Here is a 27,418-nt window from a genome sequence, read left to right as displayed (position 1 = left end):
TTGTAGCCGGACCGTGAGGCTCGAACGAACATAGAGAATCCTGTGATTTTAAACGAAACGCTTCAAAAAGCACCCGTGAAATCTGAACATTAACAACGTCTTAGTGTCGCTCCAAACCACCCCTGGGCTCACTTTGGTTTTGTTGTATCCCACCCACCAAGGCAAACAGAGGGTGGGTGGGACTTCAAAGAAGCCCCCCCCCATGCCCCCGGGGCACCCAGGGGCCACGGCCCATCACAGCTCAGGGACCGGTTCACCTTTACAGACCGCCTCCTGATCGGCTCTGTGTTGGGTTTGTGGCTATCAGGTTGACATCAGTGATAGAAGTCTGAACATGTCCATGACAGTGTGAAGGTATCAGCTCTGCTCTGTACCGCCAGACGTAAATACACCCAGATATCCGTTTGTTGACTTTGTTCAGGCCATGATTTGTATGCCTGCTTTTGGTCAGCACTAGTCAAATATGAGGTGAGTATATTTTGACTCTTAACCCTCCTTTTCAATAGCCCCGGAGCTGTGACAGCGCACATCCAGCGTTCAGTCAAATAAACAAATAACTTCGTCCATTTCGCCTCCAGCTGCTCGTCATTGTACATATTTAGCCACCGACGATTACGATTTTAATAAGCATGAGACGAGAAAGCCCGTTGGCCTCTCCGTGTCAAAACATTTATCCTGCATGTGAAAAGCGCTGTGGTTTCATCAGGGAGAAAGAGCTGATTTTTATTTTAGTCGTCGGCCACACGGCCTCCGTCCGTCCAGAGCAGGACAGTGGGGGCATTTAGCGGAAGGGCTGCACGTCTGGGTTCATACCAGTGTGGTGAGATGATTCATGCTCTGGAGGACAGAGGATGAAACACCTGCACAGTGTTGTCCTTGTGCCATCGCTGATAGTTTATCACATCAGACCTCAGAGTCTAAAAAATAAGCTCCAGGGAAGTTGGAGCAAAATAAGACTTTAACTCTGAGGCTCCGTTCAGACCAGTGGCAGCTGCTCGTCTTTCAGAGAGGGGAAGCTCATGTCGGCTTACATCAAAAAAATTTAAAGTTATTTAAACATAAGTTCAGCCCTCCTTTCCTTGTGATTTGTATATTTGTGTATTTACAGTGCAAGAAATGAACAAGTCATTTCATAGTGGTTTCTCTGATTTCACAGCAGAATGTGCGACGGTATTAAACTGAACTGTGTCAGTGAAGGAGCAGATCTGAAAACAGCTGTCAATCAAATGGGATTCAGCCTTTCGACTGATCCTCCAATCAGCATGTGGAAGCCCGGCGTCCAGCCCGGCCGAGCTCCGCCCACAGCTCCATTCACCCCCAGAGACGCTGAGCGTCTGGGGGCGGGACAACATGGTGTCATTTATCCAATTAGCGTCCAGTTTAGAGTCCGTTTCCAGCAGTTCCACTCAGTCCCATTGAAGTGCATGGACGCTGAGCGTCTACGGACAAATGCACTGAGCAGAGATGGAGGAGAAAACACAGACACGGGAATGGAGGAGAAGTGAACAACATCCAGTCTGTGATTTGGGATCAAACTGATTCTGAACAAACTCGTCTGTGAGAGGAACGTGTTCGAACACATTTGGAGTCAATGAAATGAAAACAACTGAACAGATTTAACCATTTAATTTGAGTCATTTTAGGGGAAGGTGAGCTTCCACTGCAGTCTGACACAAAACACCTGTGGTTCAAACCAAGGTTATAATAGTTTTGGATTTTTAATTATAGTTTAGTTTTAATTAGTTTTGACTTTTTTTTTTCTCTTATTCAGTTAGTTTTAATTAGTTTTTAGAGCAGGTTTGTTCGTTTTTATTAGTTATCGTTTTTTTCTGAATGCTTAGTTTTAGTTTTAGTTTAGTTTTAGTATTAGTTTTAGTTATTTGATATATTTTATCTTCCTCATCATCCTGTTCAAAGAAATTAGTGAGGCGTGGAAATGGGTTACCCTGGACACTTTATTTGGGGGTCGGGTTAGGGCGGCTCATGGCCTGAGCAGAGACACAATGTACCGTACAATGTATAAATTCCCTATAGCAGGTTGAGGGGGGGTGCAATCCATACACAACGTCACTTACGTGAAACAATGCGAAGATGTGCAAAGCATGAGAGGAGATGCACAAAGCAGCCAGCAGTTAAACCAGATAGAAACATGTATAAACCAGCTAACCAGCAGTTAAAGCAGTTAATTAAAGCAGATAGAAACATATATAACCAGCTAACCAGCAGTTTAAAGCAGATAGAAACATATATAAACCAGCTAACCAGCAGTTAAAGCAGATAGAAACATATATAACCAGCTAACCAGCAGTTAAAGCAGATAGAAACATATATAACCAGCTAACCAGCAGTTAAAGCAGATAGGAAACATATATAAACCAGCTAACCAGCAGTTAAAGCAGATAGAAACATAAAATAAACAGCTAACCAGCAGTTAAAAGCAGATAGAAACATATATAAACCAGTTAACCAGCAGTTAAAGCAGATAGGAATATATATAACCAGCTAACCAGCAGTTAAAGCAGATAGAAACATATATAAACCAGTTAACCAGCAGTTAAAGCAGATAGAAACATATAAACCAGCTAACCAGCAGTTAAAGCAGATAGGAACATATATAAACCAGTTAACCAGCAGTTAAAGCAGATAGAAACATATATAAACCAGCTAACCAGCAGTTAAAGCAGATAGAAACATATATAAACCAGCTAACCAGCAGTTAAAGCAGATAGGAACATATATAAACCACGTATAAACATATATAACCCAGTTCCTCATCAGTAAACCACACCTTAGCAGATATCTCATATCTTAATCATCTCCAGTTCCATTATTAGCCAACTTTGCTTCAGTTCAGTTCAGCTAGCTGTAGCTAGTAACATCAAACGTTTTTGAACATTCGAACAGGTTCCATACCTCTGTAATTGGATTAGTTTTCATCCTCCTCTTTTCTCCTCTTCTAAACTGTGCAGTTCAGGGCTTGGAAGGCCTCTTCATGGTGATAAACTGTCCAGTTTTAACCTGGATGCTAGTTCAACACTGACTCTGTCCTTTAGCTCTGCTCTGTCTCTGTCACTCACGCGTACACACGCCAAAAACAAAACAAAACAAAAAAAAAAACAGACCCATGTATCACTCCAGTAAACCCCAGACAGGACTGTGCTGCTGTGTCCCAGCTTTAGTCTGTATGTTCCAGGTAGAGTGGGGACCAGAAGACCACTGGAAACCACAGTGACCACACATGACAGACTGGGAAGTGTCACCAGCTCAACCTGCTGGAGCCAAATAAATTAATTTCATATCAATCCGACATTGACAAAGACGAAAACGAAGGGAATTGTATCCATAATTTTTATACGTTTTAGTTAGTTTTGTAAGCTCACGATACAGTTTCAGTTAGTTATCGTTTTTTTTCTTTTAATTAGAGTTTTTATTTATTTCAGTTAACGAAAATATTTTTTCAATTTTAGTTTTCGTCATTTCGTTCGTTTTCGTTAACGATAATAACCTTGGTTCAAACTGCAGCCAAACGGGGCCCAAATCAGATGTTTTTTGCTCGTATGTGACCTGAATCCGCTCTGTTAAAGACAGTTTGATCATCTTGGTAGTTCTTCTCGGTTCAACTGGACTAGTTTAGCTCTTTTTGAAAATGTTTCATCTCTCATCTAAGGGACTTCCTCAGTTCTAATACTGGTAGGGGAAACTGGACTTCAGGATATTGGCCAGAGAAGACAAATGTTTGAGAGGAGTCAAAGACGTTATTTTTGTGAAAGTGGGAATAAAGTGTTGGTCTGAGACACTACCTATCAAAAACCGACAACACCATTTTAAAGAACACTCCCAAACAGTTTTCCACCAACAGCCTTCCACACCTGGACTCACCTGAAACCAAACAAGCCCCCCCTGAAGGCTTTGGACAGTGACCCCCCCCCTCTGGTCAACGACCCTGAAACTCACACACAGTACCCACCAAGGACCCCCAGGGTCACCCCCTCTGTACGACCCTACCACTTAAGTTTATTAGCATTTGGAGTAACACCTCCGCAGACCACTCCCCCTGCTGGTGTATAAGTCCACTTTCCTCCACCAGTTATTAGAGCTGAAGAAGACTTGGATGAGAAACCAAATGTTTTCAAAAAGAGTTAAACCAGTCCAGCTGAACCAAGAAGAACGATGACCTGCACACATGTGACCCTGCACAGACACTCTGAACAGCACAAATCCCATTTTTTCAAATCTGACCCAGGCCACTTTCATATGCGGTCCTAAATCCGATGCGTATCCGATATTTTTCAATGCGACTTCAGTCTGAAAGGGCCAGGTCACATTTATCCGACCTTTATGTCACTGAAATACAACAAACGTCACAACTCTGCGTCCCAGGAGTGTTACTTCTGTAAACACAGTGCGTGCCTGTGTGGTCACGTATTACATCTACGTATCACAACTCTTTTCACTAAATGGATGTTGACTGTTCTATTGTTCTGATACACAATATATTATTCACTATATATCAGGGGTCTCAAACTCATTTTCTTTCAGGGGCCACATTCAGCCGATTTGATCTCAAGAAGTCAAACCAGTAAAATAAAAAGTTAATAACCTAGAAATAATGACAACTCCATATTTTTGTCAAAAACAAAAACAAAACAAGAAATTATGAAAATACCTCCTTTTGTAAACTATCCAAACAAAAAAAGATGTGAATAACCTGAAAAAACTGATATTTCTTAAGAAAAGTCAATGCAATTTTAACAATATTCTGCCTTAACTCATCATTTCTCCATGTGCATTATGGATCAGATCTGCAAAGACACTAAACACTGAGGAACAGGAAGAAAAACTGTTAAAATTGTGCTGAATTTTCTTTAGACATTTCAGGTTGTTCATATTTGTTCAGGTTATTCACATTTTATTGTTACAGGATAGTTTGTAAATGTAAATACTTACGTAATTTTATTTTATTTTTTGCACTAAAACAAAGACATAATGTAATAATGTAATATTTTTATCTTCACATCAAACTGAGAAGAAAATATGGAGTCATTATTTTTTGTAGGTTATTATGCTATTATTTTACTTCACATCATATTGGTCTGTATGTGGAACCTGAACTAAAATGAGTTTGACAGCTTTGACTGGAATTTTTGCACTTTGCAAATTCATTCCAGGGACCACATTGGAACCTATGGCGGGCCGCATTTGTGCCCCGGGCCGCATGTTTGAGACCCCTGCTATATATACTTTGCTTTTCAATTTTTCTAAATATAAAAAAACACATTTTAAAATTGTAAAAAAAATATATTTAAAAACTGAAAAATTAAAAATATGTCAAACATGAACTCATTCTGTTGTACACCAAGATATAAAACAAATGAGTATTTTTAACATGATAAAATGACAAATATCAATAACACATTGATTTTAACATGGGTCATTTATGGAAGAGTGGAGGGCCCAGACACTTATGCCTCTAAGGGTTAGATATACAAAAAAAAAACAAAAAACTTTTACCTGTTAACCCTTTCTTGCACAGTGGTCACTCCAGTGGACAGTTCTTCTCCAGCTGTTCTCTTGTATATTCATGGGTTTTGTTGTTTTAGTTCCACATCAGCCAACACAGTGGACACTTATGCACCATCCCAAACACTGACATTCATACAACTATTGTTGTAACTTTGCTATTCTTGATAAACCTGATCTGCAGTAACATGTTTTAGTGGAAATCAATTGCTAATTGTTATTAGACTGTCATTAACAGTTTTCTGAAACAATTTTTTTTTTTTTTTTTTGCATATCCCCCTGAGACCCAGCAATGAATTTTGTCCTCTGTAGGGGACAAAAGTTTGACAGTTTAACTTAAATGCTGTCCATGGCAAAGAATATTCCATTAAAAAAATCCATCAATCAATAAAAATGATTTTAAAAACGTATCTGAAAAAACTGTTGCATTATGCAGTTTCCAAACAAGACAATTCTTTAGTGTAAAAAAGCTAAAATTGTCAATTTCCTGGGTTTTAGGAGGATATTATCTTGATGAAATTAATAATAACTAGTATTTGAGTAGGATAAAATGTGAGAAAACATCAGATTAGCAGCATTAGAAATGTTTTTATTTCATAGTTTTCACACAGTATATCACTTTCAGATGATGGGTTTTAAATACATGTTTCTTTGCTTCAAAAATTAAACGCACAGTGTCCAGCTGAGTGGACATTTTTGTAACTCCATGAAAAATAGAGTCATAAAAAAATGTCAATTGCATTGCTTTTTTCATGCCTAAAGAGGAATAAAAACACTTAAGAAAAAAATATTGAGTAAGGTTCTCATAATTCATGCATGAAAGGGTTAAAATAGTGTCAAATCCTTTATATTTGTATATTTTGGACTTAAACAGTCACCGGACTCAAACATCACCACCATATGTTTCTGTAAACCTCTAATAAATCAAACAATCAGACGTTTCTTTGACTTTTCCTCCAGACAGGAGGTGTTCAGGATGGACGGCAGATGTCCAAAAGCACCCTGACTCCCAAAGGTGTTTTATGTTAAGACAATAAAACTGCTCTGGTTAGTGTTAGGAAAAGACTGTGGTCTCAATATTAATACACCGAGACATTTTTTATGACATCGTTGCGGAGTTTTACTAAATTAAACCAAGTCCTGGCATCCAAAGTCTCTAAACCAAAGCCTATAAATAATTAAATGCTTAAATATAAAAATAATTCCTGCATAAACCAAATAATAAAGTTTTAGTTACATGTAAACATATGGCCTTTTCATAAGACACTATTTAAAGGCACTAAAACATGACTTGTATTTGATAATATGCATTTAGTGGCTCATAAACTTCAGGATCATAAATATCCAGAGGTTTGAAGGAATGTACAGATGAAATACATTATTCCATTCATATTCGTTTTTAATCTGCATTGGAAACATTGACATTCTTTCACTGATTGACTTGTGTTTACAGTGTTGTTTTCAGATGTAACTAAAGCCTCAGTAACCGGTATTAATTTTAGACTCACTCATACATTTTTTTTCAGTATTTTATAATTCAGAACATCCGAGGGGAAACATGGGTCTTTGCTCTGTTTGTAGAAGATATAGTAGTATGGACGGAAATCTGTCTCATCACATTTTGAATTATAAAAGCTATTGAATTTCTAGCACTCAATTTTTTTGCACTGAAATTAAGTATCTACATTTTTTTTTTGCATTGAAATTAAGTATCTGAATTTTTTGTCTCTGAATTCAGCTATGTTCATAAATTTAGAATTGGAAAAAATTCTGATACAAAAAATTTAGATGCAAAAAAACATCAGATGCAAAAAAAATCAAAAGCAAGAAACTCAGATGCAAAAAATTCAAAAGCAAAAAAATCAGTTGCAAAAAATTCAGATCCCACATCTGCGCTGTCCGTCTTCCCGCATCGGTGTCACATGACCAACCTAATGTAACTCGATTGGCTGGCTGTCGGTTCGACTTCAGATAGAATTGATTGCTTATCCTTGGTGTCCAAGAGGTGTGATCTGAATTTTTTGTATCTAATTTTTTTGCATCTGAATTTTTTTTATTCTAAATTTCTGAACGTAGTTGAATTCAGAGACACAAAATTCAGATACTCAATTTCAGTGCAAAAAAATTCCGCGCAAGAAATTCAATGGCTTTTATAATTCAAAATCTGATTAGACAGATTTACTTCCATAATGTAGCCACTGACATTAGAAGTTGATGAATTATATGTATAAAACCAGACGTGTTTTAGTGTCTTAAAGTGTAATACCACTGATGTCCACTAGATGCTGCTCTAATAAGCTACGTCTCCCATTGACTTACACTGAAATTTTCGGAGCCCATCATTTTACTGCAGGAGTTGATCGTGTCTTGTCAGTTTAATGTGGTCGGAATAGCTTTAATTTTTCTTCTGTTAATCAGATTTTATGACAAATAGAAGATTTTCTGTCTGATGTGATAGGTTTGAATTGACAACATGGACTCTTGATGTTTCTCTTTATTCAATATAACATTTTTTCCCCCTATTTTTCTGACAGCTCGACTGTAGTTTTGGCTGCTAGCGGTACCAACAAATAATCTGTTTGCTAGCTAGCATTTAGCATTAGCTTACCCATAACCTCATGCAGATGCCCATATTCCTTTAATGACTGAATATGAAGTTTACGTCTCGCCTTTGCTGCAGTTTTTTTTTTTTTTTTTTAATTGATTCATTTCGAATATGGAAATGATACAAGCTTCCTGATTGCTCGTAATTGACTACTTTGCACAACATAATATAGAAATAAAAATTCAAGGAAACAAAAAATAACAAGTGCTCAGAGAACACAAACGTCTACCAAGCATCCCCGAACAGTGTGCATGTGTGGATCGACTATTTCTTTTTAAATTCAACAGTTTTCAGGTTGTTCCATACAGCAGAAAAATTTGAAGCTTGGTACCAGTCATGTGTATGTCAAATTATATTAAATTCCAATCAATATTTGTTGAGTTCTAATGAAAAATGTGTGGTAAATGGGATTTTCAATATGAAATGTAAATGTCCACAGAGTCCACATTCCACAGTGGATGTGGACAATTTTGTGTAATTATATAATCATATAGATGAGATGTTTGAAGGTATTATCTTTATTCTATATTTTTTTATTTGGTTGTGGTTTGTTGTTCTTATTTATCTATTCTATTTGTTTATTTTATTTATATTGTTGTTTTTAATTGTATGGCTTTTAATCTATTCTTGTATTTTATTCTTTTTATTTGGGTTTTATTTATTTTTCTTGTGGCACATCTGAAATAATGTGACCCCATTTTGTGTGTTTTTTTTAAAGTCTATATTTTTATTTTATTTTATTACTTTTATTTTATTAATGTTTACATTTTACTATGAAGTGGAATGCTTAACCTTGTCCAGTAATTGTGTTTTAAATTGTGTTTTAAATTGTGGATAACAAGGGTTTACAATAGGAGCTATGAGGTAGGAACTATTCTTCTAGCCCAGTTTCCTCTGGGGTACTTTAGCGAAGCACCGCCCCCCCCGTCCTCAGATGCATTCTGGGAAGAAGAACAGCGAGTAACGTCTCCTCATTTCTCTGCTTGTTTTATTCCATTCAGGTCAGTAAAAGTGTTAACATCTGTAATAATCCACGTCCTTAGAGTGAGCTTTAATAATGTGTTGTTTTCTGTTGTGTTTTAAGATCGTTTCCGTCATATTTAACCACTTAATGCGTGTGAGTGCGTGGAGTGAACGTGTGGAATTAGCGCGCGGTAGCCGCCATTTTGTGTGCCTAGCATAGCCGATAACGTTGATTTGAACGTATGTGAAAGGGCTCCCGTACACAGAATGTATTTCGGTTTTGTTGTGTATGTGCCTTTTGTGAGTTTTACAGTTGTGGGACATGCACTTTGTCTGAAGTTTATGGTTAAAGGCACGCAGTTTATATGGGTTGTTGTGACCAAAGTATTTTGTTTTTGATAGTTAATGTAGCATAAGCATTTCATTTCTACATTCCATTAACCTGTGATTGAAACAGAAGGTTTAAGTAATTCATTTTAGTTCAGTAATTAAAGAGTAATTTCATTTAAAGGGACAGTGCACTTTAAAAATAGCACATTAATATTACACCTGATATAGTGGTGCTCCAAACAGTGTTATACTGTCAAAATATGCTTTAGTGTTAAAGGTTATTTTTGAACATATGTCAGCTAAATGAAGAAAATGATAAGGGTAAAAGTGTATTTGGTAAATAAGATAAAGTTGTGATAAGATGTTGTTAAAAGCTACTTGACCAAAGAAAATAGCTGGGATGAAAACAAAAGAAATGTTTTATAACTATGATTTTGATTATTCTGTGATGACTAAATCCATAGATGAAGGTGCATTCTGGAAAGAAGAACAACAAGTCATGTTTCCTCATTTCTCTGCTTGTTTTATTCCATTCAGATCAATCCGGTCCACATCAGGACCAAACAGTAATTGTTATTGTGGCCCTCAGCTCTCTGGGACCCGTAACATTCTGTATAGCACTTTTTGCTTGTTTTTGTACAGTTTCTATGTCTTTAAATCTATTCTGTATTTTTTTCTTCTATTTTGGTTTTAATTTTTCTTCTGTACAGCACTTTGGTCCACTGCAGTTGTTTTAAAGTGCTTTACAAATAAAGTTGGATTGGATTGGATATATATTGAACGGGTTACACTGACATACAGGGACATCAGTTCTATTTTCCTTTAATTCAGCCTATCAGTGTGTTAAAACCAGCTGATTACTAGAGTAAAACATATCAGGCTGTTTTATGCAGATGAGCCTGTGACGCAGCGGAGGCGGGGCTAATTACCCTGTGATGGGACGTGATTGATTGTTGAAGGCAGCCTGAACCACAGCTTTGTAAAAACCAGACTCAAAACCCCGAGATGAGATGAGCCGGCGGAGTTCAGGACAGACTTCAGATGTGTGCTATTGCTCTTCTGATTGACAGCTGTTTATAAGATGAAAACTATAACCAAATGCCTGCAGCGGGGTTGAGATGAGCGCGAAGTGTGCAGCCCCTCTGCGGTTTCAGTTTCACTAATTATGGAAGATCTGCTTTAAACAGCTATCCATCTCCAAGCTGACAGCTCGTTTACGCATTTGGGGGCCATGTGAGCCGAGCTGGCATCGGAAGCGCTGGTAAATGAGTACAAGATTCTGAAACTGGTTTCATTTTGTGCGGTTGCGCTATAAATTTGATTCACGGATCATCATTCCACAAAATCCCATAAAACATTCTTGGAAGATGACTTTTTTAATAACCCTGACGGAGAGTTTTTGCAGAACATTAAAGAGTCTGAACACACAAAACTGGTCACACTGATCTGAAAGATCTGATTAATGTCTGTATTTAGAATAGAATAGAACAGAACAGAACAGCATAGAGTAGAGTAGAGTAGAATAGAAAAGAATAGAATAAAATAGAATAGAATACAATACAAAAGAATAGAATAGAAAAGAACAAAATGGAACAGAATAGAAAAGAACAGAACAGAATAAAACAGAATAGAATACAATACAATAGAAAATAATAGAATAGAAAAGAACAAAATAGAATAAAACAGAATAGAATGGAATAGAGTAGAGTAAAATAGAACAGAGTAGTAGAAAGAACAGAATAGAATAGAGTAAAATAGAACTGAATAGTAGAAAGAATAGAATAGAATAGAATAGAAAAGAAAAGAACGAAATAGAATAGAACAAACTAGACCAGAATAGAATAGAAAAGAACAGAATAGAATAGAGTAAAATACAATAGAATAGAACAGAACAGGATAGTAGTGCTACACCAGTCAGTTCAATAATATGATTAAAACAAACAATACTTCAGGAAATATGAAGAGTAAACATAAAATTTCAACAAAAAAAATCTTTAAAAAAAAAAGATAAGAAAATAGAATGTAACATTTTTCAAAAGTAAAATAAGGATAGAGATAAAAGTACAATCAAATAAAAACTAAACAATACCTGTTGATCAATTAATCCTATCGATCCATGGAAATAATTGGTGTAAAATGCAGTTCTTCATCTCTTCATGGTCATCAGATATGACCCGTTTGGACGTTCAGAGGCTCTGTAGTTACCATGGAAACGCCGTCATCCTCTACAGCATTGATTCACCAGTAAAACCCATGGAGTTGGATCAATGACAGTGGATGGAGATACTTGATTTTATCTTCAGTTCTTGATATATTTGCTTTAAAAGTAATTTTTTCTTCAGTTCTCTCTATTTTTGATGTAATTATCCTCAACTTTAATCTGAACTTTTATGAACATCTACATGATCAGTGAATTAATTTTAGGAAAATACAAAATTTACACCAAAAAAAAAAAAGGAAAATACGACCGCTAATATTATAATAACTGGGTATTGTAGTGGCTTTACCTTTAGCCACTACTGCAGTGTGGAAGGGTTCGACCTGTTGTATTTTGGACATGTGCGTAAATGAATGTGCGGCTGGGTTTGTTTGTCTTCTTTGGATATGCCGGTCCACTTATTCAGCAATATTAAGTCCAAGAGTTCACTATAAGTCACAAGTGTCTTTCCATATTCTTTCTACAAATAAACAAAATAGGCTCTTTAACACAAAAGAAAACACTGAAAATGCCGACCAACTCAATCCACTTGTCTCACAGTTTCACGGTCTGAAAAGTGTTTGGGGGCGGTCCTCACACACCCCGCCCACCTCACACAGCAGGTATGTGTACGTAAGCCACACCCATACCAACGCCCATGATGACATGCACCTGTGGTGATCATCACAGCCACACCCACTAAACAATGATTAAATTAAGGTCAAAGTAGCACTGGAATTTATGGGTAAACAGTATTAACAGTATGGATATCTATGAAAACAGTGTGTGTGTGTGTGTGTGTATTCTATTCTATTCTACTCAATTCTCCATCCCTATTCTCTTTCTTCCTCCCTTCCTCCCTATTCCCTTCCTTCCTTCCTCCCTGTCCTCTTCCTTCATCTCTGTTCTCTTCCTTCCTTCCTTCCTCTGTGTTCTCTTCCTTCCTTTCTTCCTTCCTTCTTTCCTTCCTTCCTCTCTGTTCTCTTCTTCCTTCCTCCTCGGTGTGAACTCTTCTTTCTTCTGTTGTGGATTGGATGTTTGCCTCCAGCCTCTTCTCCGCTCACACTCGGTACTCTGTACATGATGAGCAGACTAGGAACACAGTAGCTTTAGTGAGTGGCTATTAGCCAACAGCGCAGGCCTGTTTGATCTGACAGCCTGTTTACCCAATTATTCTGACTGTCAGAACAAAAAGGAACGTGAGTGTCATCCACAGATCAGCTCTGTTACAGCAGCACACGGAAAAGAAATGGAAAACAGACTCCAACAACAGGAACCACTGCTAAGAGCCGTGGGTTTGGTCCACTCAGACCTACACTTCCACCCTTTGGGTGTTAAGCCGCAGGATGTTTGTCCGACAGGAGGTCATTGAAGGCGACGCCGTGTTACTGCGAGCGCGTGAGATATTTAGTCGATGAAAACCAACCAGAACGGATAAAAGCTGAGCCGCTTCCTACCGTGTCTGTCCAACCGCCTTGGTTCCACAGGAATGGGTTAAACATCCGCACCAAATGGGATTTTCGTAGCTGTTAAATGTCTTCCCTCTACAAAGCGAATGCTCCATACCCAAAGCTCTGCTCCTTCAAAGTCCCCGGCTCCATATTTTCATGCATCTGTGACTCTGGGCTCCGTCAGAGGGGGTTTATTGTCGTTATTTGTATCTTTCTTATTTCTGGAAATTGCTAGCAGATTGTGTTTGACTTTGAAACTCGGTGGAAGATGTCAGAAATAAAGGATTTGTGTTAAAACGGTTCAAAAAACGGCACTTTCAAGGACACATGAACGCTGCATGCTCACCATCTGCTGGCAGCCATTTTGGATGAACACGACTCTGGAGATCAACATGTTCACAACATGGACAAAAGTATGTGGACATGTTGAATTCAGGTGTTTGTTTTCTAACAGGGGTCTGGGATACAAAACAATAATGACTAATGTTATAATATAGTTTTATATTGGGATAAATATCATTGCATTGGTTAGTTTGGTTTAACCCTTTCATGCATAGTGGTCAGTCCAGTGGACAGCTGTTCAAAGCTGTTCTCTTATACGTATATTCATGGGTTTTGTTGTTTTTTGTTGTTGTTCTAGTTCCAAAACAGTGGACGCTTATGCACCATCACATATACTGTAATTCATACCATTACTGTAACTTTGCTGTTCTTGATAAACCTGATCTGCCGTGGTATGTTTGAGTGTAAATCAATTGCTTGTTATTATTATTAGACTGTAATTAACGTTTTTTTTTTTTTTTTTTTTTAACAAAAAGTTTTGCAAATTATCTCCATGAATTGAGTAGTGACTAGAATTGGCATATGTTAAAATGCGAGAAAACATCAGATTAGCATTAAAAGTGTTTTTATTTCATAGTTTTCCCTCAGTATAACAGTAAATACGTGTTTCTTTGCTTCTAAAATGAAACACATGGAGTCTAGCTAAGTGGACATTTTTGCAATTCCATGAAAAATAGGTTAATTAGAAAATTTTCAATCGCATTGTTTTTTTTGTTTTTTTTCATGCATAAAGACATATAAAAACACTCACAAAAAAAAAAAAATCTTGATTAAGGATCTCATAATTTATGCACGAAAGGGTTACGCTTTTGGAATGAGAAAGCTGAGAGGGGGGGCACTCAGACTGAAATGATGGGGGGGGGGGTGTTAGTCTGCATAAGTATCAATATCAAGCAGCAAACAGACTTCCATGCCCCCTCCCTCTTGCAATAAGGTACATCATGGCACTTATAGAACTACCCCCCACCCCCTCACCCAGTCTTCGTTTGTAACTTCTGTCGCGTCCCCCAGACCATTTGCGAGGGGGGTGTTACCTATGCTACATATATAAACTCCCTCAGACCCCCCAGAGGGGCGATAGATGTGACTCAGATGATAATGATGAGGTAAGGGGGGGCATTACCTACGGAGCGCTATAATGGTCAAACACACACATACAAATTTTTTTTTGGGGTGGGGGGGTGGGGCAGGAGGCTCATGATGACATGAAGGAAAAAAAATTATAAATATAAAATAATTGGTGTAAAACACAGTTCTTCATCTTTTCATGGTCATCAGATATGACCCATTTGGATGTTCAGAGGCTCCATAGTTACCGTGGAAACACCATCATCTTCTACAACATTGATTCACCAGTAAAACCCATGGAGTTGGATCAATGACAGAAGTTATAGATGCGTGTTTTTATGTACAGTCATTGATATCCTTACTGAACAAGTCAGTTTTACTTCATTTTTTCTGTTGTAAAATAATAACCTTTAGTTTTCATGAACATAAACATGAGTAAATAAAATATCGGGAAAAGTACCTGATTTACACTGAAAAACGCAAAATACAGAAAATAATATTGTAACAAATCACCTAAGAACAGTTACATAGAGAGAAAAAAACATTTTGGAACTGTCACAAAAGTAGCCTTGGGTCTTTATGAGTTGAGGAAATATTGATATTTATAAACTATACAGACATAAATATTGGGACACATCATGTCTACAGCTGTAAGATGTCCTGTTCATGAGGATTTGAGATAAAAACATCAACATTTCCTTAAAGTTTAATGGGAGAATTTTTCTTCCTCAGTGAGATGTGAAGAAAGTAGATGGTTATTTGTAGTAGAAAATTATTATTTACAGCCAGAGCATGAAAAATATTTTAGTAACTTAGAGGTAGAACATTTAAAATCATAGTCATGGACAAAAAAAATAATGTTGAGAGAAATTAAGTAAAAACCATCTCTGAGACATTTTGGAAACAAAGGTAATTTAATCCAAACTAAGCAATTGAATGACATTTATCCCAATGTAAAACTATATTATAACATTAGTCATTATTGTTTTGTATCCCAGACTCCTGTTAGAAAAGAAACACTTGAATTCAATGTGTCCACATACTTTTGTCCATATAGTGTAAAAGTCCAATATCTAATTTTATAATTAAATATCACAACAAAATGTAAAGTTATGAAACATGGTAAAGAAAAAGTACTGGTTCTGTTTTCCATGCTTTGACTGTAAATACTAATTTCCTACCACATCTAACCGTCTACTTTCTTCACATCTCACTGAGGAAGAAAAATTGAACATTAAACTTTAAGGAAATATTAATGTTTATAAAGTATATGGACAAAAATAACACCTGAATTCAACGTGTCCACATACTTTTATCCACATACTGTATATAAATGCAGCACTTCCACATGAAATGGCTTCTTAACCTACAATAACTGAACATACCACGCTTTTACATGCAAACACAAACAAAAAGAGATGAATGTCAGTCGATCAAACCGCAGTTTTGGAAAAGTACTGCCAGTTTCACATTTGGACGGCTAACAAAGAGATGCGATGTTCCTGGAGCTGTCTCACTATTGTCCACAGTTTGTCCAAATGGTTTCCAGCTGTGAATGGCCTCTTGGCTGCTGTGGTGCATTGTGGGACAGTAGTGTCCATCAGCCCTGGAAAAAAAAAACACAAAAACAAAACAAAAAAAGCATATTCAGTGTGTGTGTTGTTTTGCTTTATGTTGTCTTTACTGATTTATTTTGTCTTGTGTTTTGCCGTGTTCTTATTAGGGGAGACCAGGGACAGTTGTAACAGTTTTGTCAATAAATCCAAACCCATTTACTGTAGAATTTGTTCTATATCATCTCCAACTTGTCAGTGGGTTTATGAAAAGTGCACCAAAAAAAAAAAAAAAAAAAACATTTCAATACCATCACTATTATGTTGTTAAATGAAGAAAATATGCAAAACGTATTTTTTATATGATTATGAATTAGTATAAACGAATATATTATTAAACTTACATGTATGTATGAGTATAAATCTCTGTATGTAGATATGGGTATTTATACAATTATACAATTATTATGATTTTTCTCTCCATTTTCAGATAGATAGATAGATAGATAGACCATGAATCGATCAGTATTTGCTAATATGACTATTAAGAGATAATTATAATGAGAGAAAGATTATTTTCACTTTGAGTTTTTTTTTTTTTTTTTTTTAATAGTGTGTTAGAGTATCTGTCAAATAAGCATCTTTGTCTCAAACAGTAAAAACAGAAATAGTTCAAAGTCATTTTGTTTGGTGACTTTTTTGCGACTGTTGTTTTTATAATTGTTCAATCATTTATTAAATTCAAATTCAAATTGAAAAGTTTTTTTTTCTTTTTATCTGACGTATATCATCTCCAACTTGTCAGTGGTTTTATGAAAAGTGCACCAAAAAAAGATTTTAATACCATCACTGTTATGTTGTTGAATGAAGAAAATATGCAAAACGTATATTTTATATGATCATAAATTAGTATAAATGAATATATTATTAAACTTCCATTTATGTATGAGTGTAGATCTCTGTATGTTGATATGGGTATATATGCAGTCATACAGTTATTATGATTTTTCTCTCCATTTTTTAGATAGATAGATAGATAGATACTTTATTAATCCCAAGGGAAATTCAATTTACTTGTAATGGGTGTGTGTGTGTGTGTGGGGGGGGGGGGGGGGGGGGGGGCACCACTTGTTATTGGTTTATCTGTGGTTTATATGATAAGGACAGACACATGTCCATAGATAAACTGATCATATCATAGTGTTTGTAGTAAATGTTATTTTGCGTCACTTGGTTTTCTAGATGGGATTCTGTAGAATGATAAAAAAAAAAAAAAAAAAAGTTAAACATGAGCCCAGTTTGCAAAATACAGCCAAATATTATGATATTCATTAAAACTGATTAGAGTAGGACACCAGTGAACCCCTTCAGCCCTATCAGCCCACCCGCGGGCTGAAAAAATTATATTAATATTCATCTACTATAAAAATATAATAAATCAGGACAATGAATGTTTTTTTTAACTTTTGCTCAAAGTTTAGACCCTAATGTTAATAAAAGTACATCAAAAGTGTATTTTAGTGCAAACTTTAATGTTCAAACATGATTTTTAATCTTCGTGGGGTGAAATATACGCTATTAAAAATCTCTGACACAAACAATTAATTTATGCATATCATCGTCAATCCAGCCGAAAAAAAAAAAAACAGGCGAGGATAAAAAATTCTAATTTCTCTTTTAGTTTGTTACAGTTTACTCAGGCATAGTAATAGATACAATATTTTAGACAATGGGAATAGATTCTGTGAGGTCTGTAAATGTCCATAGACACCAAGAACATCCATATGAACCTTATTATTGTGAAGGAATTCTTCATTTACTTTGGGTTTGTCTGTTTAGGCGTTTTTCCCCTGAAAATATTGTCAGGGTTAAACAGGTTAATACATATATCATTATACCATTTAGAATTAGACCTGCAAACAGTGTTTGTTGATGAATTAACCAGGATTTTGTTCCGTAAGATCTTAACCCAGTGTTTTTCAACCTTGGGGTCAGGACCCCACGTGGGGTCGCCTGGAATTCAAATGGGGTCGCCTGAAATTTCTAGTAATTGATAAGAATAAAAATAAAAACTTATTAATAAAAAAATATATGGTGAGTTGGCAGAGACAATCACAATCTATAAAAGACAAACTGTGAGTGTGAAACTGCAGCACTGTGGTTCTGTTTATCTGTCAAATGTTCATTGTGGTCAGTTTCAGATGCTGCAGCTCTTTCATTATTCATAGTTTGAGTTCTTGTTTGTTCAGTATTAATTGTCCTCCGTGTAAATCACAGCTGGACTGACTGTACAGATCCTGACCAAGGAAAATCCAATTCTCCCTTTGTGCAGTAATCTACACCTGGATTTACTGCCTCTGTCCACAATAATATACATTATATAGACTAAATGTGTCTAAAATTAACCTGTATTTGAAACATAGTCTAGAAAACTGTTACATGATCATAAACAAATTAATTTTGGTAAAAAAAAAAAAAGTCTCTTTTTGAATGTCTGGGGTCACCAGAAATTTGTGATGTTAAAATGGGGTCATGAGCCAAAAAAGGTTGGAACCACTGACTTAACCTTTCCAGAGGCTGATGATGTTTTTATCTGTTCTTAGCTGTTTTTCTTTGTATCTCTTCCCTCATTACACTGTGTTTCCATGTCACTTCTCTTCAAAGCATCCAATAATTACCAACTAAAGTGCTTTTCTTCACCCACTTTCACAGCACATCAAATCAAAGCCTCAATTACTGCCGTTAATCTGTTTCCTGTAAAGACGGGGGATGAATAACGCTTAAGAAAGATGTGTCTTGGTGGCTTCTTCCAAACAGGCCCTGGATGGGGTTGGATTAGCTCATGCACATCTCACCGGGCTCCATTGTGAAGACGCCACTTTGGACTCCGGCGGCCGACAGCAGGGGACGTTTTCCTGCATCGGGACTACAGAGGGTGACAGGGGTGGTTGCAAAAGTAATCCACAGTAGCTGAGAGGCCAGAGTCTAAGCTGATAAGACTGTCTGCAGGCTAACGACGGGCCACAGCAGGTAGCGCAGCCATCCATTTCCCCGCCATAAAGCCTCAGTTACAGCTCGGTCCCCTGAGGCTTCAAAGGAAGGGTCGGCCCGAGCCTGGACAACCCTGCTGAGGGTCACAGATGGACCACAGAGGGGTTCTACCGATGGATGGTTCTACAGATGAACCACAAATCCACACTGTTAGATTAACCCTGTAAAGCAGGGCTGTCAAAGGGGCCACATACAGCCTAATATGACCTGCAGTGAGCCGGATGATTAAAATAAAAACACAATAATACAAAAATAATATCAATTCCAAAAGTTGTATGTCTAATTTGATGATGAAATTCTTTATTCAGTCATCACATAATAACCAGTGTCAACAACAGCACTTCAAACATTAGAACAGGTTATGACTGAACAGGCCCAGGCAGAAGCAGAATGCTTCTATTAATGTCTGTCCTACAGAACAAATTCAGCTACGCAGCATCCAATATAGGAAAAAGACAAAAACAAAAAAACAATGTATCCAAGCAAACAAACAAGCAAAACATAAAAAGGTGAAAATATACCAGAGAAATAGAAAACTTAACCACCAAATTAATGGTAATTTAATGTAGACTCAAAAATAATTTACCTATTACTTGTTAGAGCTTAACAGTTGTATCCTTCAAAAATTGCCTTACGTACCATTTTTTTAAATATCAAAAATGGGCTACACATTCTTAAATCCATACTGGCCTCATTCCATAGTTTAACTCCAACAACGGATATACATCTGCTTTTTGTCTCTTTTTTAACTTTTTGTTCAACAAATTTACAAACATCTCGCAAATCCTATTTAGACTCGTGTTGAGAAGAACCTTTGTACACAGACAGGGAGTCACTTTAATTTGGCATTATACATTATTTGCATTATTTTATAGTAAACCAAATCATTACATTTCATAATATGGGATTTCATAAACAATTCATTAACAGTTCAGTTTGTTTTAGAGCAGGGCTGTCAAACTCATTTTAGTTCAGTTCCACATTCAGCTAAATTTGATCTGCAGTGGGCCGAACCAGTAAAATAATAACAGAATAATATATAAATAATGCCAACTCCAAACTTTTTTCTGTGGTTTAGAACGAAAAAAGTAATTTGACATAATGAAAAAGTTTACATCTACAAACTGTCCTTTCAAAAGATGTGAATAACATGAACAAACTGAAAAAATCAGTGTAATTTTAACAATATTCTGCCTCAGTTTATCATTTCCACATGTACATTAGAACTTACAGATCACAGTGGATCTACAGACACACAAAACATTTAGTAACAGACAGAATATTGTTCAAATTGTACGTATTTCTCTTTAGACATTTCAGGATGTTTATATTTGTTCAGGTTATTCACATTTTTTTTGCAAAATTAAACTTTGTAAATACATGAAAATGTTTACATTTACAAAGAGAAAAATTTGGAGCTGTCATTATTTATATGTTATCATGATAGTATTTTACAAGTCCAGTCTGCTTGAGATTGAATTGGTCTGAATGTGGAACCTGAACTAAAAGGATTGTTAATTTCTTCAGTGTAATTTTTGCATTTCACAAATTCATCCCCAGGGCCGGACTGGACCCTTTGATGGGCTGAATTTGGCCCCCGGGACGCATGTTTGACACCTGTGTTTTAGAGTGAAATAAGTAAAATTATATTATCAAAAAATTTTACATCCTTTAAAAAAATGTGGAAAAACATGAACAACCATGATCAAAATGAAATTTATTAAGAAAAAAAGTGCAATTTTAACAATTTATGCCATTATTTGGCCTCAACTTCTCATTTTCACATGTTCATTACAACGTACAGATCACAGTGGATCTACAAATACACAAAACATTTAATAACAGACAGAATATTGGTACAATTACTCTTCATTCTCTTAAGACATTTCAGGTTGTTCATATTTGTTCAGGTTTTTCACATTTTTTGTAAAAGGCTAGTTTGTAAATGTTAACATTTTTGTGTAATTTTACTTTTTTTTTTTACACTAAAACAAAGAGAAAAAAATTAGATTTTCATTATTTCTAGGTTCTTATGATAGTATTTTACTGGTCTGACCCACTTTAGATGGAATTGACCTAAAATTATTTTGACATCTTTGATTGTTAATATCTTCAGTGTAAATTTGTGTTTCAATAATTCATCCCAAGGGCCAGACTGGACCCATTGGCGGGCTGGTTGTGGGTTTTGGCCCCCGGGCCGCATGTTTGACACCCAATCATTGACAGAAAATTCCAGTTCTTTGAAACTGGAGCCTTTATTGGTCCTTCTGAACAACCAAAAGAAAACAAAAAAAAAAAAATCAAATACCAATTTTCATTTGTGATTTTAGTTTTGTATCATGTTTGATACATCAGGTCTCAATGCTCAAATATTATTATTTTTGAACAAACAAATATGGTTTGTCATCTTTTCATGGTCATCAGATATGACCCTTTTGGACGTTCAGAGGCTCCGTAGTTACCGTGGAAACACTGTCATCTTCTACAACATTGCTTCACCAGTAAAACCCATGGAGTTGGATCAATGACAGTGGATATAAAATGGAAAGAAGAGGAAGTCCATTTAATCTAGAAACATGGTGACTGACTCCTTCTGCAGATCCATTTAATCTTATTTTTGTTTTCATTAGATTCATATAAACTCTCCACCATGGACTTTTAAGTTTAGGTCTGTTTTTAATCTGATCACAGTGTCATTTAACAGCTAATTAAATGGCTGTTTAGGAACCGAGAGAACTTAGGTTAAAGTCAGGAAAAGACAGGATTTGGTTTGAAGAGAAAAAACTGCATAGATTCAAATAAGAAAGAGTTATGAAGCACTGTATTTACACCAAACCATGGTCTTTTCCTAATACTGACACTAACTAACAAACAGTTTGATCGCCTAAACCTAAAACTTTAAAGGAGCATTATCTTAGATTACTTTAGATTACATTACATTTTATTGAACCAACAATATGGAAATTCACCGGTCAAGGCAGCAACAGAAGAAAGAGCAAGAATTAACGTGCATGCAAAATCAGAATCCTTTATTAATCCTAGGGGAAATTACAATAAAAAGAAGCAGGAAAGAAAACAAAACAAAAAAAATATATATATATATATACACACACACACACACACGCACACCAAATATACATATTGAAACACTCTACCACAATATCAACAGCAATTTGTATAATAAATACTAGGCAATATATTATTAAAATGATAGCTATACCATATTGGGGGACATGGGGGATGCCGGGGACATTAATCCATGTCCTTCATCTGCTGTTTATTTGACTGTTGTTTGTTTTCATATCCAACTAATTCTGTAAAGCCCTGTGAGGCAACCTTGTTGTGATATAGGGCTCTACAACTAAAATTGAATTGAACTGAACTGAATTGAGTTATAGTAATATATACATAAATAAGTGTGCAAAAACATTGTGTGTAATTAAAATTCTGTGATTATGCAGTCGATTTAAACTGATGACCACAGGCAGGAATGATTCCCTGTCATTCAGTGGTGCATTTCGGTGGTAAACAGCAGTAAACAATACTACTCTGTGTATATTTACCTGTCGTACAGTGACGCCTCTGTAAACCCACAGGAGCTCCACTGACGTACGGATTTCTTCATGTCTGACTCCTGGTTCAGAAACGTTGACATTATCGATGCCTGTGGCAACATTTCTTTGTGGATGACCCACCGTTTTCTCATCTCTTCATTCGTCTGTAAATGACACCTGTAACTTGTGCATCTCCTCGGAGTCTCAGGCCACGGGACGGCGGCGACACGAGGTGCTGCAGGGGTCAAGGAGGGATGTCAGGAGGCTGTATTGATGTGGATGACCTTTGACCCGGTGTCTCTGGAGGAGGGCGGGGTCCCATTCAGCTCCTGGCAGCATGTGTCCACGGTCTGACCTGAAACCAGAGGCCTGAGGTGGACAAAGGTCTTCAAGGAGTTCAACATTCGTCATCACATTCACACTGTAAGCCCCGACTTTGTTTTTACTAAAATGCTTCAATTACAATGTACTGAAATGATTTCAGTTTTATTCCATTACTATAAAATGTTCAGTATATTCTACTAATTTGTAGACATAGTCGAAAGTACGGAAAAGTTTAAGTTGAATGGTTTTAAATCACTCAGTTTTAGTCCTGACCAATTCAATTCAACTTTATTTGTATAGCCCAATATCACAACAAGGTTATCTCAAAGGGCTTTACAGAGGCAGTTGGAGTAAACAACAGTCAAATAAACAGCAAGAAAATGAGTAGTGTCCAGGGCATCCCCCGTCCTTAGACCCTCCTTCTCGGCAAGGAAAAACTCAAAACCCAGTGGGAAAAGGGAGAAACCTCGGGGAGAACCACAGTGAAGGAGAGATCCACTCCCATGGACGGACAGGCTGTAGATGCACCAGGACTGATGGACGTCCATTTGCAGATGTAGTTCTAGTCTGCAAGGATGCAGTAGGGTGGGCACATGGGGGGTCCATCCCGCTGGATGAGACAGGCAGGAGCGAGGAGGCCCATCCACAGTGGTGAGGCCGAGGACGTCCATCCAGGACAGGTGGGGGAGGGGGTCAGGACACAGGACAGGGCAGGACACAGATGGGTCAGCACAGATCCTGTCGTCATTGGCTCCCAAGCGGTTACAACTGAAAAAGTAGCCACTCCCCCGGAGGGGAGTGGGGAAAGGGGACACCAGGTGAAAAGTACTGCACAAACTAAGTTGGCTAAATATTAAAAATATAAGTGCAGACCAGAATGGTACGTAGAACCAGAAACAGAAGATAGGACTCAGTGCCTGTACTTCCCCCAGCATTCTTGCTCCTAGGGCAGCTTAGACTGAACTGTGGGTTCAGTCTGGTTTGAACTAGCCTGACCATAAGCTTGACCACACCTTTTTATCTGCGCATTGCATTGTGGGTACTGTTCATGTTGTTGTAAGTGTGTTGTTTTTCTGTGCAGGGGTTCAGCGGGTTGTGCTGTTAGTGTTAATGTGGACTGAATGTGTGTATGTCAGTGTTTATTGGCCTTTTTGTGTTTGTTTTTGTGTTTGTTTTTGTGGTTTTTTTTGTATTTTTGTAGAGCTGCACCATGAGTCAGAGCCATAGGAAGAACAATGGATTTACTGTTCATCTAGGATTAATATAGTACAATGTGAAACTTTAAGCTATACCAAGTTAAAAGCACTGTCTGCACTGGGTGATTACATTGAGCTGATTTGGCCTAAACTTCCAGCCACGCTACAATATAGTAAGTTGAATAAGTTTACAAAGCAATTTATATTGCAATACGTTTAATTTAAATCTACTTGGAATTGAGTCCAATAAACTGATGATATTTAGTCTAATGATTACACTGGTCAACAACAAATTTATTGTTAAAGTTTTTTGAGTTGATTTAGGATCATTTTGGTGCTGAATCCAAAAATCACATTCATTTTGCTCAATCAGGTCAACTTTCTGAACTATGCTACATATTAGCTTTTGAACATTTTTGCTTACATTTATGGGCATTTTCACATCATATGATACAAAATTCTTTCATATTTCTTGCAGTAAACGAGTTCTGAAGATTTTACTTTTGCCAATTTATGATTAGTGTTTTTTTTAATATTACAGGTGAATGAAATGGCTTCGACTAGAAGATCTTGCAAAAATAAGCCTGACGTATTCTGCTACATCTGCGCTGAATACACCATTGTACCTAACAGGAATCCTGTTAGAAAATGATTTTTTTTCTCTTAAAACCTATTTTGGGTGAAAACTATATAAAAAAAATCAACTGATAAAGTCACAAAAATTTAATCAATTTTGTGAGAAGATCAAATTTTTCAAAATCAATTTAGCAAAAAAACCTGACCTGATTGAGAAAAACAGATGTCATTTTTGGATTTAGCGGTGCAAAATGGTCCTAATTCAGTTGAAAAAACCTAGACAACTTGCAAAAAACATTTTTTTGTAACCCAGTGTTATACAAAGCAATTATCATTGCAACAAATTTTAAGTTAAATGAACTTGGCATTTAGTGTGTTGGACTTAAAATAGCAATTCCATTCAAACCAAGTATTTAAGTTTAATACATTCAAGTTTTCATTACTCATTACTGAAATTTTTTAAGTCAACGAGTTACCTCAGATTTTTTAAGTAAACTCAACTTATCTGGTCTTACAGTGCATCTTCTCACGTTCGCCACCGTTCTATGGATTCCATGCCATTACGTAGGAAAACGACGGCAGCTGAAAGAAAACAAAAATGGCAGCTGTTTGATTTTGAGGAACCTGGGAGGAAATACCACAGTTTGATGAGGTGGCGCCATTCCTCAGGATATGAGCCGGTCGCCATGGAGGTTGGGAAACGTCCGTTTTGTCTTTTCTGGAAAAAAAAACTTTACAATGTGAATCATATTGCTCCGTCTAAAGTCAGCAGCGACGACAGACATGAGGAACAACAGACACATATTTAACTCTGCAATATGGGCCCAACCTTCAGGCAAAAATAGCAAAAAAAATTAGAATAACTGGAAACTAAGTCAGAACAGATTTCAGTGAAATTTAGAGGAAAGTGGCCACTACAAGCTTTTCTTATTAGTGGATCATCGTTTTTTTGGGCTGCAGAACAAGACTTTGAACTGGTTAACGTACTTCTCATGAGTTTGTGTTCAATCTTGAATGAATAGAAAGTGGGAAACAATACCTGCAGTATTCAACGTTCACAGATTATTTATTGTCAGTTCAGTAGATGCAGAAAGAATAGAGATACTGTTTCCCATCAATTAAAGGTCATGCAACTAAAAAAAGAGGTAAAAATAATTGCAACTTCACTATAAATTGGTGTAAAATACATTTCTTCATCTTTTCATGGTCATCAGATGTGATCCCTTTGGACGTTCAAAAGCTCGGTAGTTACCATGGAAACACCATCACCTTCTACAACATTAATTCACCAGTAAAACTCATGGAGCTGGATCAATGACAGTGGATGGAGACACTGGGTTTATGTTCAGTTAATGATAGATTTTACTGAAAAAGTCACTTTTTCTTTAGTTTATTTTAGTTTTTGATATAATATCCCTCAAATGTAATCTCAGCATGATGATTACAGTACATGATCAGTGAATTAAATATTGGAAAATACCAGATTTTCACTGAAAAAATGCAACATGGAGAGGTTAATTTTATGATAAATGGAGATAAATCACTTAAGAAAGGTTAAATATAGAGAGAAATTAATTTGGGAACTGTCACAAAAGTAGCGCTACGTCTTTATGGGTTAAAAGGGGTGGCATTTTCAATTTCCCTGTACATGTACAATGACAATAAAGACATTCATTCATAACTAGGGATGGGAATCGAGAACCGGTTCTTTTTGAGAACCGGATCCCAGTAGCTCGATTCCTTGGAATCGTTTGCCTGCCTGCTTAATGATTCTGCTTATTGATTCCGCCTTTGTTGCGCATGTGTGATGACATCACGTGTATGTTGCATTGTTTTGGTCAGAACGTAGACAACATGGAGTTGAGGCAGAAATGATCTAAACAGACCACACCAGGTCCAAATGGACCACACCAGGTCCAAACAGACCACACCAGGTCCAAATGGACCACACCAGGTCCAGTTGAACTCTGTCAAAGCTTCCATTTCTTCTAAAAGGTGGAATCCCTCCAACCTGTTCAAACATTTGTCCACATGAGATTCATTTGATTCGATACTTAGCGGCACTTGTGAATGTAGCGGCAGAGTGAACACCAGGCCGTCATCCGGGCCCAGTTCCGGTTCTGGTGCGGGTAACCAATGTTGTACCCCCTCAAATACAAGTTTCTGAAGGTAGGGGAAAGGAAATGAGGTGCACAACAACAGGAGACGAGTAGAGTCAAACCGGTTCCACGTAGTAGAAATGTGGAAAAAGAGGAATTTGTAAAGAGTGTAGTTTCACTTTCACTGTTCGCCCCCCCCATACACACACACACACACACACACACACACCCCAAACCAGGCTCAGTGTCATCTGTTCTTATTATTTGTACATACTGTATATGTTATATTTTCTGTGCAGATGGAAATATAACAGACAGTTAATGCAAACACACCCGTTGGTACTCTTTTATTCCCTCACCCAATGAGAATCGATAAGAGAATCACATCGATAAGCAAAATCAATAAGGCTTCGGAATCCTTAAATTCTTATTGATTCCCATCCCTATTCATAACAGTGTGAATGATGCAGAAATTTGCTTTGGATTAAACGTATAGACAGTGACATACAGATGCTCTGTAGTTTGAGCTCTGTGTACGACCGACAGAAAAACATTTCTCCATCAACACTGTGGGAACGCTGTAATAACA

This window comes from Sphaeramia orbicularis, chromosome 14 (assembly GCF_902148855.1).
Source record: "Sphaeramia orbicularis chromosome 14, fSphaOr1.1, whole genome shotgun sequence".
Taxonomy (NCBI): Eukaryota; Metazoa; Chordata; class Actinopteri; order Kurtiformes; family Apogonidae; genus Sphaeramia; species Sphaeramia orbicularis.
The sequence above is the reverse complement of the archived record's forward strand: the minus strand, read 5'-3'. Positions refer to the sequence as shown.